This window comes from Aplysia californica, unplaced genomic scaffold (genome assembly GCF_000002075.1).
Source record: "Aplysia californica isolate F4 #8 unplaced genomic scaffold, AplCal3.0 scaffold00027, whole genome shotgun sequence".
NCBI classification, from domain to species: Eukaryota; Metazoa; Mollusca; class Gastropoda; order Aplysiida; family Aplysiidae; genus Aplysia; species Aplysia californica.
The window spans coordinates 1602671-1608716 of NW_004797297.1; the positions used below are offsets into that span (position 1 = coordinate 1602671).

At 45.9% G+C, this 6046-nt stretch overlaps 1 protein-coding gene across 1 annotated transcript in view; it reads right to left on the reverse strand.

Annotated features, from left to right (window-relative positions):
• Window positions 1–6046, reverse strand: part of LOC101853672 (transcription factor 20) — a 112515-nt gene that overhangs the window by 27275 nt on the left and 79194 nt on the right. The gene's annotated exons all lie outside the window — the stretch shown is intronic.

The following is a 6046-nucleotide window of genomic DNA, read 5'->3' on the forward strand; positions in this document are numbered from 1 at the left end:
TGTGTGTGTGTGTGTGTGTGTGTGTGTGCGAGCGCGCGCACGCGTGCCTGTGTGTGGGGGTAAAGTGAAGCACATCGACACATTAAATGGTCATTCAGTGCTGGTAAAAAGTAAGATAGACAGAAACAACAGAGTAAAGAAGTAGAACCTACCAGTGACGCCCTCCAACCACCCGCTCCGGAACCCAGGAGCAGCCTTCACCACTCCATAATTCAGAGGTTACAAAACGTAACAGCCGATACAGATGGAATACATCGTAATTTCTAACGAAGTGGTTAAAATCCATTTCACAAGACAACCCCTCTCCCCCACTAGAAACACCCTAGAAAACAACAAAACTTCAATTGAACTGGGGAGATGGTACAAAGCTGGGGGACAGAGTCATGTACGTCTTCACACTGTGCGGTTAAGTTTCAAAAGACAGGTTGTCTCTTATAAAAGAACAAAGACACAAAATATGTTGGTGCTGTTGTCGTTTGTTTCTTTCGGGGTTTTTTCTCTTCTTTTTGCTGGTAGGGAACTTAACGTCCCGGTCGTGCATCTCCCTGAACTCTCATCAACTTTCACAATATTGCCCACGTCCGGCCTGTTCATTTCAAACCACTAGTTCCCCTCTCTTTCTATCTTCCCTCGATATGTTTCGCCATCGTCAACGGATTCCGTTCCAACTTGTAGACAAACGTTCAGTACGTTGTAATTATAAGGCTGTTTCAAGCCTGCAAAGTGGTGCCAACTCCAACGGAACGCCATAAACCCCAGTAGACAGTCGAGAACACTCAATTTAATATCGTCCCCTCACTACTCGAATCGACCTCCTAACTTTCGAGGGTAATACAGAGAGTCTAAACACCAAACCACAGTCGCCCCTGAAAGGAGCCGATGTGTGCGCGTGCACGTCTGATCGCTCACTGCGGGTACGTGATGTCTACACACTTACCAAAAAGAATAACCTCTCTTTCTACTTGTTATCGACCCTCTCCACTTTTTGCATCCTGTCATTTGCCCCCCCCCTACCCCACCCCCCAAATCACCCCTACTTACAAAAGTTACAAAACGGGAATAGAGGAACGTGGGGGTGGGGGGGGGGGGGGGGAGAAGGGGGAGAACTGGGACTCTGTTGATCTAATCTGTAGCAAACCAATTTTACAAAGGAGTTACAATTGCAGAATCACACAAACGTTTACCGTCCTATGTGCAGAAGCACAACGAGCCTTGGCATAGCTGTGTTTGACTTCATTGTTTGCCCAGTCAAATGCCCATATCAGAAGGCCTCAATGGCTTTGACAACCAGTGCATGTAGCTATAAACGGTTATCGATTTTAGCTCTATCAGCCTGTTAGTTTCTCCATCTGTTTTCGCAATTCTTTGTCCCTAAAGAAAATTAAGCAGACAACAAAAAAGTAAAACCTGGAAGGTAAATACTCCCCCCCCCCCCGCACCACATACATGTGTGCCCGCGCGTACATGAGAGGGAGGGCATACAGCACAGTAATATAATCGCCCTAAACAAATGAACATTTTACAACACAAAATACCACACACTCTATAATAGCTAAGAAACAAGACACGAAAAAACAGGCATAACAACGAATTAACTAGCATTCTCACAACGATAGAGAAAAACAGAGATAGTAAAAAAAAGGACATACTAATAGCGCCCACCAACCACCCATTCTACGCATGGACCCCCCCCAAAAACAAACAAACAACAAAACACCCACACACAACAAAAACAACAACAAAGCACCCCCACCCCCCACAACCACAACAACAACAACAACAACAACAAACAAAACAAAACAAACAACAACAAACAAACGAAGACAAAGAAAGAAGAGGTAAACAGCTGAGGTTCGGTAAAGGTTTGGGTTTGCATAAAACGAACCACATCGAGTCAGTAACGGCCATTCAGTGTTAGGAAAATGCAAAACAGACAGAAACAAAACAGGGAAAGAAGAGCGGTAGGACGCAGCAGAGGAGCTCTCCAACCGTCCGTACCTGCCACAGGTGCCTCGCAACCACCCAGGGAGCATTAGAAGAAGCCCACTTTTTCTTTGGGCTCCCCCCCCCCCCCCCCCCCCCCCGACCAGCTAACCGTTACAGGCTGTCAATAGGAAAAGCTGACATTGCCAAACATTAGTAATTGATGAGAGAAGCTGCGTATCATCTCCGCTGTGACCTCAATGTGCGAGGTGGCCACAGGTCAAAAAGTACATCTGCATGACTGGAGCGCTATATATTTGAGAATGTGTGAGTGATTATGCGCGCGTGTGACAGATCGTCTGCGTGCGCGTGTGTGTGGGAGAGAGGAAAGGGGAGGGATATGAGAAACAGGAAGGGAGGAAGAAGAAGAAGAAGAAAAGGAAGAAGAAGAATTGTATGAAAAGGATAAGTTTTGGTTAGAGTTTTACAGCACTTGCAACACAATAAGGTCATATAAGTGAAGATTAGAGGTGTTACACGAGAGTAACAAACACAAAAAGGAAGGAGGAGAGATCAGGACGATAGATGTTTGATAGGAAAGAAGGAGCAAACCACATCAGAGCACCCGCTAACCACTCACGTATGAAAAGGAGGTTCACGTACAAGGGTCAATAGCAATGTAAGACACCACGGCCTGAAGACAACAAAAGTTCAGTTTTTAAGCAAATTCAAAACATAAGCTATTCCCGTACTGCAATAACAAAAAGTACAGGCGTATTTAACAGGCATTCTAGAGTTCATGCGTACCTTCCAGTGAGTGCATGTTCCACGAACAAAGTCCGTTATGTTTCACGTTAGAACAAACAAAATGAGACCACCGACCCTCCATGCGATGTGTGAAAGTCAGAGGTGGTTAAACAAAGTCAATAAGCACCCCTGTGGTAATTCAGCTGACTTTGCATGAGCGTGCAGGAGTAAAGATGGAGGGTGTTACCATTTACAGTACAACTCCAAAGCAAATGTAAACACGACCAGTGGTTAACATACCCCCCCACACACAAAAGGAAAAACCCCAAAACAAAACACCTAAACCCTGTACAGATGGCCAGAAGACACGCATAGGGTGACGATCGTTTTGGGACTTTATAGTTTTGTTTTTGTTATAAGAAATGTAGAGAGCACACTTACGGCGAATCGTCGAATAACAATGACCCCACTCCACAAAGAACATAATGGGAGGTAAACAACAGAAACACCGAAACGAAGAACAGGTACCCACCAACTGCCCGCCTCCCAAAATAATGCTAGACATCCGAGGGAAAGCCAGCCATATCATGATTCAAAGGGAACACCCCCTACCCACCCCAACCCCTCCCCCTAGTTTTAGTAGAGGTATTACGGTGCTCACAACTGCAAAAAGTCATATGAGCGCCAAGGGGTGGATGTCAAGAGAGAAGACTTTACATTTACAGGGAATCAGACTTACTCTGCTCAACTCTCTAGCTTCAACAGCACAAAGTTTGCTTCGACTACCAAGGCACCCAGGAAATAGCGGGTCACAAGAGTGAGACAAACATACAAAAGAAGTCGAGTAAAAATGACGATAGTAAGGATTATGAAAGAAAACGCAGCAGTTCCCTGTTGCAGTTCAAGCACAGTTATGAGCATGACGAGGTTGAATCAGCTCATTTACAATTCTATTGGGGGGGGGGGGGGGGGGGGACCAAAACACACTAAACAAACAACAAAGCAAAACACGCTATATGTGTTGTAAAGATAAAAGTGCATAGAGATAAGCGCACAGACAGGATAATTATAATCATTGCTATTTCATGTCAGGAAAAGTAAGACAACAGACTGAAATGACAGATGCACGAGAAGTAGGACTAACGTCTCCCCCCCCCCCCTCTCCCTCTCTCTTTCTCTCTCTAACACACACACACAAACATACAGAAACAAACACAGACACCTAATGGATCAACAAATTAAACCTGCGAAGGATAAAGTACGTGTACTCATCAGAATTATTTTAGTCTTCAGGGTCAATGGGAAAAGGAACGTATAAATTATAGTCGATGAAAGTTTACATCACGCGCGAGTTTTCTTGGGGTGGATCGAAGCTCCCGTAAAAAAAACCCCAAACAAACAACAAAAACCACACAAACACACACAGATTAATGCTCCAGCATTATTTGACAGAGAACCCTCCCCCAACAGAAATAAATAACATTTAAAATAAAAAAACAAACTACATACGACGATGGTACTCTGTCTTTCGGCGAGTATTGGTGTGGAATGCAATGCAAAAACAAAGGTTAAAAAAAAGCAAAGAAGAAAAAAAAGCAAAGCAAAGCTCAGAAAAATCAAAAATATAACTGAGACACAAATATGAAAATAATAGTAGCTTAATGATAAGACAACGCGAATCGCAAACACTTGGGCAAAAACTTACCCCCGAGTCAAGGGAAAAGGTGTACACTCGCGAAACCAGTCCAATGTAAGCAAGCCAATCTATCCTGAAAACCGCAGCGTACGTCAGCGGCCGTCGGTTACTACAGACCAAACTGACGGACTCCACTGCCTCGTATTGTCAAATGCTACTACGCTCACGCACTTCCCTTCTTTCTAGTTCCCCGAAACCTTCGATTTTTTTCCTCCCTCATTTCTTTTTTGCTCCCGCGTCTGCCGCGCTCCCCAGCACCTCTTCTTTTTGCGGTGCCCAGTCACTCGCTCGCCCTTCGTCACAAAGCCTCACCTCACTCGTCCCTTCTCTCTCTCTCTCTCTCTCTCTCTCTCTCTCTCTCTCCCCGGAACCGCTACTCACGGACGCACATTACTTTGTTCCTACGTCATCCTCACTCACTCACCCCTCTAGCCTCTCACGCGTCTATTGGCACAATTACCCACCCCTACCCGAGCCCCCCGAGCCCGCCCCTCTCTCTCCCACTCACACTTTATACACACACACGCGGCATCCTTGCTCACCCACCGTGCGGGGAGGCTGAGGCGCTGCCAGCCAATGGGCCGGGTAGATTCTCCTGGTGAATGGGGTGAGCGCCTGCCTACGTCATCACGCGCCACAAATACACACGCACGATTACGGTGGTGCCTGTTATAGCAGACTCCCATTGATCTGCTCGCTATTTCTGACCACTTATGAGGCCACACTGGGCCTTGGGGGCCAGCGGCATTCACGTAACTTGATCACAGCCTGGGTGGGAAAAGGGTGGAGGGTGGTTGGGGGGGGGGGGGATGAAAAACCACTGGACAGGCCAGAAAATGCGAGAGCGGGCAGACGACGACGACGACACAACCAGAAGTCGCCAACGATGGCAAGCCCGTAAGGACAACATTCGATGAAAAAGATGGACAGGCCAGAGAAGGGGAGATGTGATTTTTAGAAGTCGGACAGGAGAGAGAGGACAAGGGTGGACGATGAAAAGTCAGACTGGAGAGGACAGAGATTGTGGGGAAGATGAAAAATCGAAAAGCAGAAACACGATCTTAGATAGATCTAGTGAGCTAAATAGCAATCTCCACATTATTTCAAATTTCTTGTTCGAGAGAGATAAAAAAGACTATTGCTCTCCGATCTCTCCCTCTCTCTCGCTCAGTGTGTGTGTGTGTGTGTGTGTGTGTGTGTGTGTGTGTGTGTGTGTGTGTGCACGTGCCTCTCTGTATCTTTCTCACCCCACCTCTAAACAACACAACAAATGCTGTAGAACGAATCATTCACGACAGCTCAGCTACCTTGGCACAGGCATTGAGTCGTCATACTTCTAAATTCGCGTGAAACTTCTGGACTTTCCATCTCCTGTGCGTTCATCTTTCTCAAACTCAACTAAAAATATATAGTGGGTGCTTAAAATGACATAAAACCTGCACTCCCTTGACATGCCTGCGAAAACACAGAGGCACGTGAACTGCTCTCACTGACAGAGGTTCGCAGCATTATAGATTTGGTGATATCTTTTTTTACAGTACTTTTACAAATTCAAAACTTCAAGCTGGCATCACACAAAGAAAGGAAAAAACAAGATTTGAAGGAGAGAAAGGAAAAGAGAGGACAGGGGAGAGAGAGAGAGAGAGAGAGAGAGAGAGAGAGAGAGAGAGAGAGAGAGAG